The sequence below is a fragment of the Capsicum annuum genome, unplaced genomic scaffold (genome assembly GCF_002878395.1).
Source record: "Capsicum annuum cultivar UCD-10X-F1 unplaced genomic scaffold, UCD10Xv1.1 ctg5084, whole genome shotgun sequence".
NCBI lineage: Eukaryota > Viridiplantae > Streptophyta > Magnoliopsida > Solanales > Solanaceae > Capsicum > Capsicum annuum.
The window spans coordinates 22,897-33,305 of NW_025858739.1; the positions used below are offsets into that span (position 1 = coordinate 22,897).

The 10,409-nt window shown below is 35.3% G+C and overlaps 1 pseudogene; it reads left to right on the forward strand.

Annotated features, from left to right (window-relative positions):
• Positions 1-3,768: 3,768 nt before the first annotated feature.
• LOC107846151 lies at positions 3,769-10,207 on the forward strand (annotated as a pseudogene).
• Positions 10,208-10,409: the final 202 nt, after the last annotated feature.

Consider the following 10,409-nt stretch of genomic DNA (forward strand, 5'->3'; position numbering starts at 1 on the left):
GCTGCATACGATCAGCTCTTAAGAGATATTTCTTTGGGTCCAGTTGAAGCTAATGCAATGTCCCAATACAAAGTAAGTGGGTTTAAATTTTCCACTGAAAAACACTCCAGAACAAGAAAAACAAACAATAGCGGTGTTTGGATTAAGGGAGATGATGATGTTGATTACTTTGGCATCATACACGAGATCTTAGAACTGGAGTATGCTGGTTTCCCAATTAAAAAAAAATATCCTCTTTCGATGTAAGTGGTTTGATCCAAGCACAAGAGTACATAGGCACAATAGCTCGTATCCTATTTACGATCCATTTGTTCTAGCACAAAATGCTAAACAAGTGTATTATTCTCCTTATCCGTTGTGCAATGACAAGTCTGATTGATGAGCTGTAATCAAAACAAAGCCTATAGGCCGGGTGGAAGTTGAGAATATGCTAGAGACCGCGTATCAAAATAGAATACAGATTGATCACCAGCTAGTGGACGTTGAATTAGTGGATGGTTTGAATCACCCAGAAAATATATTTGAAGAATTTAATATTGCGGAAGAAGAGGCTAAGTGGGTAGGAGATGAGGAAAGCTCCAAAGAGGGTGAATGTTTTAGTGGAGAGTCTTAAGAAGAGGAGGATTAGTTGTGTAGGTTGTATTCATTATGTATTGATGTCTTTATGCTTTGTACTATATATTAACCTTTATGTTTCTTGTTTAAGATTGATATGTAATATACTATTTAAGTTTGTTGTTTCCACTTTTCCATGATTTATATAGTAATGAAAATATTCTTGTCTATATCTCGTGTTGTATTAGAGTGATTTGAAATGTGAATTAGTAACTTGAAATTAGTTACTTGGAATGTTTTCTTATATATTCATTTTGTAGGAACTAACTACTTGTTTACTTAACTTAATTTAGATGTTAGGCAGAGGTGACAAGGGTTAGGAAAAGTTGATACTACGAAACCAAAAAAAAATAGACAACCTTTGGCTTATAGACGACCACGGGTATTCATATATCTGAGGGTCAGTTTGCTGATGAGACAGCATGACCCTCATATCTAGGTAGTCCAAGGATTCGATACCTACTCCTACATATGTGGGGCCACTACATGGGTCTACACCGACTCATTCTACTCCTATGACCGTGCCACCGCCAGCACAGTACTATTCGATGGTCGCTGGCCCCTCCAGACATCTACCATCATGGATACCCTCCTGCAGCAATTACACAGCTTCGTACAGTGATTCTGCTGGATCTATTGGGTTGTTGGATCTTCAGTTTGGAGGCACTCCATCTAGTGCTCCAGATCCGCCCATGCCAGTGCATGCACCATCACTTACTAGACAACCAGGAGACAGAGATGATTCTAGAAGGATTTATCTTGTTTCAGTTGTGAGAAGGTAAGATTTCTCAATATAATAACGTTACTTATTTTTTCATTACTATATTATTATGCTCTATGAAATTACTATTTGATATTTTGTGGTAGGTTTAGGTCGGATGGTGGAGTTGGACAAAAGGCGCGAATATGCATTACTCGGTACTTCAACAGCTACTGGAACAGCTAGCAAAAGGTTCCAGAACTTGATAGGGAAAGAATGTTTAAAGAATTTAAGGTAAGGATTTAACTTATCGACTACTTATTAACACTTTGTTAGAACAAAGATTGAATATTATATTTTTGTTGTAGAAATTTTACTGGTGGGATGATGCAAATACATTTATTATAAAGAAGAACTTTTTCATAAGATGTAGAGCTAGATTTAACAATCTCTTGGATTATGCCTGAAAAAAATTGGTAAAACCTAAGTGGATTCCTGAACCCGCATGGCAATTGTATCTTCACAATTGGAATAGTGCAGAATAACAATTGTTGAGTGAAAAAGGAAAGAAAGTCCGGCATCATCCAAGGGTGGCTCCGTACATACAGTGGGTGCCAGAAGTACTCTTACTGTGACGAAAAAATGGTATGTAACTTGTACAATTTTAATTGTTTGTTTTTATTTAATTTCTTTTATTATTTGAACATTGATAATTTTTTCATATGCAGAAAAAAGTAAAGGGTAGGGAAATACCAAATTATGAGCTATACGAGGAAACTCATGTGATGAAAAAAAGAACCCGACTGATGAAGATGTCTAGGTTGAAGCTCATGCAAAAGTTGTCCATGTAAGAAACAAATTTTGAATTTATGAATCTTTTTCTTAAAGTTGATATTATTCAATTATAACTACTTTAATATTTTTTGACTTTTAGTATTAACTTTACTTTGAATATAGGACTAATATATGCGTTTTGTTGGTGCGTATCGTAGTATTCAGCCTCCTGAAAGTCAGGGTGACCCAATACCCCAACATGTAGAGGAGGAGTTATAGACAAAAGTTGTGGGTCCTGCAAATAGAGGTCATATGGTCGGATACCACAAAAACTTTTTTGCCAATAATGTTAGGTGTTCATCCAGCCCTTCTTCAGTTGATAGAGAAACAATTGAAAGACTACAAAATACTATTTCTTAACTCACTGAAGAGCTTGCTGAACAGAGAGAGAGGCAAAAGAAGACAGAGAAGGCAACAACATCACAATTCAAGAAGCTGTAGCAGCAGATGAGCTCTTTCATTAGGACTGCGGGGGTTATTCCTCCGTGTCCTGGTGATGAAATTCGGGCTGCAAAGGATCTAGGCCCCCTGGATGATTTCAGCACGGATGATGATATGAAAGACGAGGACGAATTCGATGGTGATGAATTTTAGTTTTTTTATTTTGGCATGTGTTGTACTTTGAATTTAGACACTTTTTTGTATGAAACTATTGTTGTAGTATTTTCATACTCACTTTTGTTGGACATTTTGTATGTCTTGCACACTTCTGAAAGTATTTACAATTGATTTTTGGTTGTTATTGTTGTTGTATTTGATTAGATACTACTATATTGCATTGTTGTTGTTTCATGGTGGATTTGAGTTTTGATTTTTATTTTATTAAAAAAATTCCAGAAAAATCAACCACAAGTGGTCGATTTTTTGAATTTTTTTGCAGAAAACCTACCACGAGTGGTTGATTTTATAATAAATTAATTATTTAATTTATTATAAAACCTACCACAAGTGGTCGGTTTTCAAATAAATGAATTAATTAATTTAATAAAAATTGACCACTATTTTTTTCCCTTCAATTATTTTTTCTAATTTTAATAAAATAATAATGATTTTTTAAAATATATATATTTTTTTAAAAAAAGCGACCACTTGTGGTCAGTTTTTAAAAAACTACCACAACTTTACCGATCACACATTTTGATCGGTTTTGTGGACGGTTTTTGGGGAAAACCGACCACTTGTGGTCGGTTTTCCCCCTTTTGTTAGTAGTGATTTGAATTGACGCACAACTCAAGATTAATAAATAATATAAGTAATTTTACCATATCAATCTTTGAATATAATAAATTTCACATTTCGAAAAACATTTTGCATAATGAATAGTACTCCTCCCGTTCACTTTCACTTGTCACAGATCGACTTGTTACACCCATTAAGAAAATAATAATTGACATGACTATTTTTACTACTATACCTATTAATTGATATTTAGTATTATGTATTTAAAAATAATTTGGAGAATAAGTAATCATCCATTGTTTTTCAATCTAAACAAGTACTGTTAGATTTCTATTTTTAGTAAAAACAAGTAAAAATTAAATGGAGGGAGTATTTTTGCTACCCTATATAAGTGTGAATATGGAATTGCAAAATATTCATATTTGAGAGCTAAATTGAAAATGGCAGCAACAACAATTGTGTATAGAAAGATAATTAGGCCTTCCTCCCCCAGTCCTCCTCCACTTAGACATCTCAATCTCACTTTGACGGATTACACAAATATTCCTCACTATATCCCAATTTCCTCCTTTTACTCTATACCTAAAAATTATGACATAAACCAAATATCACACATTCTTGAAGTTCCCTTTCAAAAGTATTATCCTCTTACTATCCCTTCGCGGGACAATTCAAGGATAATAATAGCTATCTCGATTGCAACGACATAGGTGTTGAGTATTTACATGTCCGAATCAGTTGTTCAATGTCCCAAATTCTCAACCACCCTAATAATTATGTTGTAGATGTAGTCTTCCCACAATATTTTCCTTGGGGTAGTACCTTGAACCGAAGTCCACTAGTGGTTCAATTAAGCTATTTCGATTGTGGTGGAATAGTAGTCAGTGCATGCCTTTCACACAAGATTGCTGATGGATATAGTTTCTCAAGATTCCTTAATGATTGGGCTGATATAGCTCGACAGGTGGATTTCAAACCATCTCCTCAGTTTAATGCATCTTCTTTCTTTCCACTAATGGATGATGCTCCAGCTATACCTAATGGTGTGCCTGAACCACAACGACATGTGTCAAGAATGTACAATTTCTCATCCTCTAGTTTGCGAAGATTAATGGATGTCGTTGCAACAAATTCAGGAGTGCAGAATCCAACTCGCATTGAAGTTGCCACTGCACTTCTCCATAAATGTGGAGTGGTTGTGTCAATGGAGAAATCGGGCGTGTTTAAACCAATTGTATTGAGCCATATAATGAATATATGCCCACCAATTCTACTCAACACAATGAGAAATACCTTTTGTCTCTTTGGTTCAATAACAATGACAGAAGATAAGATAACACTACCCAACTACGTTGCTGAACTGCAAAAGGCTAAACAACACCTTCGAGACTAGTTGAAAGATAAGAGTACAAATCAGCTAACCACACATGCACTTAAAATACTTAAACAGGGGGTAGACATAATGAAGCAAGGTATATTTGATGCTTATTTGATAAAATCAAGATCATGAATATGGATGCTTTTGAGTATTTTGAATGCAACCTATGGAGTGTACGAGTTAAAGTGTGAAAATGGCTCCAAAGTCGCCCATCTATTACACTCCATGGGCTCCATTTTGTTCATTTAACACTAAGGGGAACTTTTGTCATTTTGTCTCTTATTGTAATAAGTCTATAAATAGAACATGTTAGGGTTTTAGCTCATTAGTTATTGAATATTGATGAAACAACACTTCTCTTGAGAGAGAGCCTCCCTAGGCCGAAACTAGGACATGAGCAAGTGTGGATTCACTTGTGAATGTGTATTGCTTAGAAACAATGGTGCTTGAGCGGTGGAATCCCTCTCGTGTCTTTGTAAGAGTGCGGTGTTGCTATTGTAAGTCTTAGGGGTCCTTAGATTTAATATATCTTTGGGTTCTTGGGTCTTATTGTAGTGTATGTCTCACTATCTATCTCTACATTTCATGTCTTAGTTAGTGTTATCTAGGGAAACCGTTAGTTCTTGTTGTTCTTGTAATCTTGTAATCGTTGGATTGTTTTTATCCTATTGTTGTTTTTATTATCATATTGTGGTTTATCTCTTGTTGTAGTTAGAGTTTTTGGTGTCAGTTACACCTTGTTTCTTATTGTTGTTGGACCTAAGATTTATGTTTGTGTTGCTCTCGGTTTTCCTCTTCTTGTGGACTGTTTTTAGAGTGTTTTTTATACGTACCAAGTTTGTATCGTATCATTTGGTATCAAATCATGTCTTGATTTTGTTCCCACAAATCAATCTTGGGCTTGCTTGCTTGAAAATTCAAAAAAAAAAGTGTTAAAAACTGAAATTCCCAAAAGAAACAAATCTGTCCATTTTTGTTGTCTTGGCAGAAATTGTGTCTTGGCCGAGATTTGTGTCTTTTAAACTTAGATCTAAGACTCCTTTTTGTGTGTTATTTTGTTGATAGTTTTAGCTTCTTCATCCCTAACACTAAAGGATTCTAAATCTAAGTTTGAGCTTTAAAAATGGATGTTGCTGTTGTGAATCCAAAGTGTTGCTGATTGTTGTTGGTATTGTTGTTGTTGGTTCAAGTTTTGAACAAGTATTATGGGTATTGTATTGTGAATTTTAAGCTTGAAAAGGTGTTTTTGTTGTTTGGGGGGTCCAACTTGAACCTTAGAACTTCAAGACTCAAAGTTTGTGTTCTTGGTGTTCTTGGTGTTCTTCACCATCTCCATATATTGTTGAAGAAAAAGTGTTTGTTGATCTTAGAAGTAGAAGAAAAAGAGTGTGTATTGTGTTAGTCTTGAAAGACATAGATCCAAGTTTGTACTTGTAACTCAAAGACTTTTTCTACACTCAGGACTTTACAACCCACTTCCAACCACTTTACATGAGACAAGAGCCCATGTTTTAAGGAAAAGTATTACAAAAGTCAAGTTTTGAAATTTGAAACTTTAAAAAGCTTTCAAGATTTATTATTCCCTACTTAAAATAAATTCCACCAATCCAAATTAAAAATGGGTTACGACTTGAATTTTGGAAAATAAAATTGTAGAAACCGCAACCAGTACGTGGCTGCCACATCATCATTTTACTGTTCACACAATAACTTTGGCTCAAATTTTTGATTTCATAGTTTCATTTTCTTGTTAGTTAGTTTCGTTTGTTGATTCCAACACTAACTACAAGCTAGTGACCATTTACTAGATTACGAGTTGGTTGTGAACCGTTGCTTCGTGTTTACGTCCTTATGTGTTCTCTTAATTCTTTGGAGTCGTTGTAAACATTTGGTTCACCTCTCAACACTTCACGGAGTACAAACAAGCTTATAACACTTCGCGGAGTAGAAACAAGCTTATAACACTTGTGAGATTAAAGTGTGAGGAATTCGAGAGGCAAAGAAATAAAGTGAGAGTGTGAGGACCTTTCTTGTACAACTAATTTATTTGTGTTTTGTAGGTAACTTCTTGGCTACAATGAATAACAACGTTCCTAGTGCTATCTTAGCTGGGGATGAAACTCAATTGATCCGAATAAGATTTAAGGAAAATCTCAAGATAGAGTGAAAGCCGAGGTGTAAAATGAAGATGTTGGCTGATACTTAAAGTTATTATGTTCTCGATTTCTTCTTATTTTGTGGACTATTTTGGGAGCCATTTTTATTTGGTTTGTACCGTGAATTTGAGGTCAAATTTCTCTCAAGATGGTGAGGATGATACAAGCACGATCATGAAGATGGACGCTTTTGAGTACTTTGAATGCAACCTATGGAGTGTATGAGTTGAAGTGTGAAAATGGCTCCAAAGTCGTCCCTCTATTGCACTCCATGGGATCCATTTTGTTCATTTAACACTAAAGGGCACTTTTGTCATTTTGTCTCTTATTGTAATAAGCCTATAAATAGAACATGTTAGGGGTTTAGCTCATTAGTTATTGAATATTGATGAAAGAACACTTTTCTTGAGAGAGCGCCTCCCTAGGCCAAAACTAGGACATGAGCAAGTGTGGATTCACTTGTGAATGTGTGTTGCTTGGAAAAAATGGTTCTTGAGAGATGGAATCCCTCTCGTGTCTTTGTAAAAGTGTGGTGTTGCTATTGTAAGTCTTAGGGGTCCTTAGATTTAATATATTTTTGGGTTCTTGGGTCTTATTGTAGTATATGTGTCACTATCTATCTCTACACTTTATGTCTTAGTTAGTGTTATCTAGGGAAACTGTTAGTTCTTGTTGTTCTTGTTGTTATCCTATTGTTGTTCTTCTTATCATATTGCGGTTTATCTCTTGTTGTTGTTAGTGTTTTTGGTGTCAGTTACACCTTGTTTCTTGTTGTTGTTGGACCCAAGATTTATGTTTGTGTTGCTCTCGGCTTTCCTCTTCTTGTGGACTATTTTTAGAGTGTTTTTGATACGTACCAAGTGTGTATCATATCATTCAGTATCAAAGCATGGCTTGACTGTGTTCCCACATGCAAGATCAATCTTGGGCTTGCTTGCTTGAAAATTCAAAAAAAAAAAAATGTTAAAAACTAAAAATTTCAAAAAGAAACAAATTTGTCCATTTTTATTGTCTTGGCCGAAATTGTGTCTTGACCGAGATTTGTGTCTTGTAAACTTAGATCTAAGATTCCTTTTTGTGTGTTATGTTGTTGGTAGTGTTAGCTTCTTCATCCCTAACACTAAAGGATTCTAAATCTAAGTTTGAACTTTAAAAGTGGATGCTGTTATTATGAATCCAAAGTGTGGCCAATTGTTGTTGTTGGTTCAAGTTTTGAACGTGTATTGTGGGTATTGTGTTGTGAATTTTAAGCTTGAAAAGGTGTTGTTGCTATTTGAGGGGGGGGTGGGGGGGGTGGGGGTCCAACTTGAACCTTAGAACTTCAAATCTCAAAGTTTGTGTTCTTGGTGTTCTTCACCATCTCCATATATTGTTGAAGAAAAAGTGGTTGTTGATCTTAGAAGTTGAAGAAAAGAGTGTGTATTGTGTTAGTCTTGCAAGACATAGATATAAGTTTCAAGGTGTAGTACTTGTAACTCAAAGACTTTTCCTACACACTCAAGACATTACAACCCACTTCCAACCACTTTACATGAGATAAGGGCCCATGTTTTAAGGAGAAGTATTACAAAAGTCAAGTCTTGAAATTTGAAACATGAAAAAGCTTTCAAAACTTATTATTCCCTCCTTAAAATAAATTCCACCAATCCAAATTAAAAATGGGTTACGACTTGGATTTTGGAAAATAAAATTGTAGAAACCGCAACCAGTACATGGCTTCCACATCATCATTTTACTGTTCACACAACAATTTTGGCTCAAAATTTTTATTTCATAGTTTCATTTTCTTGTTAGTTAGTTTCATTTGTTGATTCCAAGACTAACTTACAAGCTAGTAACCATTTACTAGATTGTGAGTTGGTTGTGAACCATTCCTTCGTATTTACATCTATGTGTTCTCTTAATTCTTTGGAGTCATTGTAAACGTTTGGTTCACCTCTCAACACCTCACGGAATACAAGCAAGCTTACAACACTTGTGAGATTAAAGTGTGAGAAATCCGATAGGCAAAGAAATAAAGAGAGAGCTTGAGGACTTTTCTTGTACACCTAATTTGTTTGTGTTTTGTAGGTAACTTCTTGGCCACAATGAATAACAACGTTCCTAGTGCTATCTTTTTCGGGGGTAAAACTCAATTGAGCCAAATACGATTGAAGGAAAATCTCAAGATGGAGAGAAACCTGAGGTACAAAATGAAGATGTTGGCCGAGACTTGAAGTTGTTATGTTCTCAGTTTCTTCTTATTTTGTGGCCTGTTTTGGGAGCCATTTTCATTTGGTTTGTGCCATGAATTTGAGGTAAAATTCCTCTCAAGATGGAGAGGATGATACAAGCACGATCATGAAGATGGACGCTTTTGAGTATTTTGAATGCAACCTATGGAGTGTACGAGTTGAAGTGTGAAAAGGGCTCCAAATTCGCCCCTCTATTGCACTCCATGGGCTCCAGTTTGTTCATTTAACACTAAGGGGCACTTTTGTCATTTTGTCTCTTATTGTAATAAGTCTATAAATAGAACATGTTAGGGTTTTAGCTCATTAATTATTGAATATTGATGAAACAACACTTCTCTTGAGAGAGAGCCTCCCTTCTCATTAGTTATTGAATATTGATGAAAGAACACTTCTCTTGAGAGAGAGCCTCCCTAGGCCGAAACTAGGACATGAGCAAGTGCGGATTCACTTGTGAATGTGTATTGCTTGGAAACGATGGTGCTTGAACGGTGGAATCCCTCTCATGTCTTCGTAAGAGTGTGGTGTTGCTATTGTAAGTCTTAGGGGTCCTTACATTTAATATATCTTTGGGTTCTTTGGTCTTATTGTAGTGTATGTCTCACTATCTATCTCTATATTTCATGTCTTAGTTAGTGTTATCTAGGGAAACCGTTAGTTCTTGTTGTTCTTGTAATCTTGTAATCGTTGGATTGTTGTTATCCTACTGTTGTTCTTCTTACCATATTGTGGTTTATCGCTTGTTGTTGTTAGTGTTTTTGGTGTCAGTTACACCTTGTTGTTGTTGTTGGACCCAAGCTTTGTGTTTGTGTTGCTCTCGGTTTACCTCATCTTGTGGACTGTTTTTAGAGTGTTTTTGATACTACCAAGTGTGTATCGTATCATTATTCTTGCACCAGATAATTTTGGTTTATATACGATCGATTTTGGATGGGGTAGGCCCGTATGGGTGATCCTAGAGAGAAATTAAATGAAGAACCACTTCCTATTCTTGGATGATCCAAGTGGGGACGGAATTAATATAGTAGTCTCTTTGACTAAAGTCGATATGTTAATATTTCAAAGTAACAAAGAGCTCCTAGTGTTCGTTGCTCCAATTATTCAATCAATTTAATAAGTTTTAAGGCCGTCTTGCTATGTTATAGGAAAACTTAACGATATCTAATAGTATTACTATAAAAGTTGTTTGTGTATCACTAAGGGGAGTAAAAAGAGTGAGAACTCTTACGGAGGACTTAAAAAAGAGTTTACAATATTTTATGATATTTTTTGAATTTAAAAATTCCAAAATCTGATAACAATTAAATAAACATATC